Source organism: Corticium candelabrum, chromosome 1 (assembly GCF_963422355.1).
Source record: "Corticium candelabrum chromosome 1, ooCorCand1.1, whole genome shotgun sequence".
Lineage (NCBI taxonomy): Eukaryota > Metazoa > Porifera > Homoscleromorpha > Homosclerophorida > Plakinidae > Corticium > Corticium candelabrum.
In genome coordinates, this window is record NC_085085.1 from 9,570,103 (window position 1) to 9,570,577 (window position 475).

A 475-nucleotide genomic window follows, 5' to 3' on the forward strand; every position below is an offset into this window, starting at 1 on the left:
TGACAAAGTTTCTCTTTTTTCCTGGGGTCACAGATGGGCCACAATCATCACCATGCTCTGTACATGGCATTTTCGGCACTATCTAAGTAAGAGCGTAGCGTGACCTCGAAGTGGGGGGAGAGATAAATCACGATGTTAGGAGACATGCTCATTTTTATAAACACGTTCACTTTTATTGGCTTCTAATAGATTGATACTGCAGAATCCAGACTGGAAAAGGGTGGTGTTTAGACTCTAGAGTATACTGCTTTGGTCCTCACACGTATCCGGAGTCCCACAATTTTTTACAACGCCTACAAATGATTGAGGCTATAGTCCAGTCTAGCCCATGCCACAATACGCTCCTGAGGTTTCTCCACAACATTTACAAAATATCTTTCTATGTACATTTGCACACACGAGTATGCGCGACAAAACTCCGTGTTCCAAGGGTGTGTATTAACGCGCGTTACTAAAGGAACAGAATGTCGTTGGC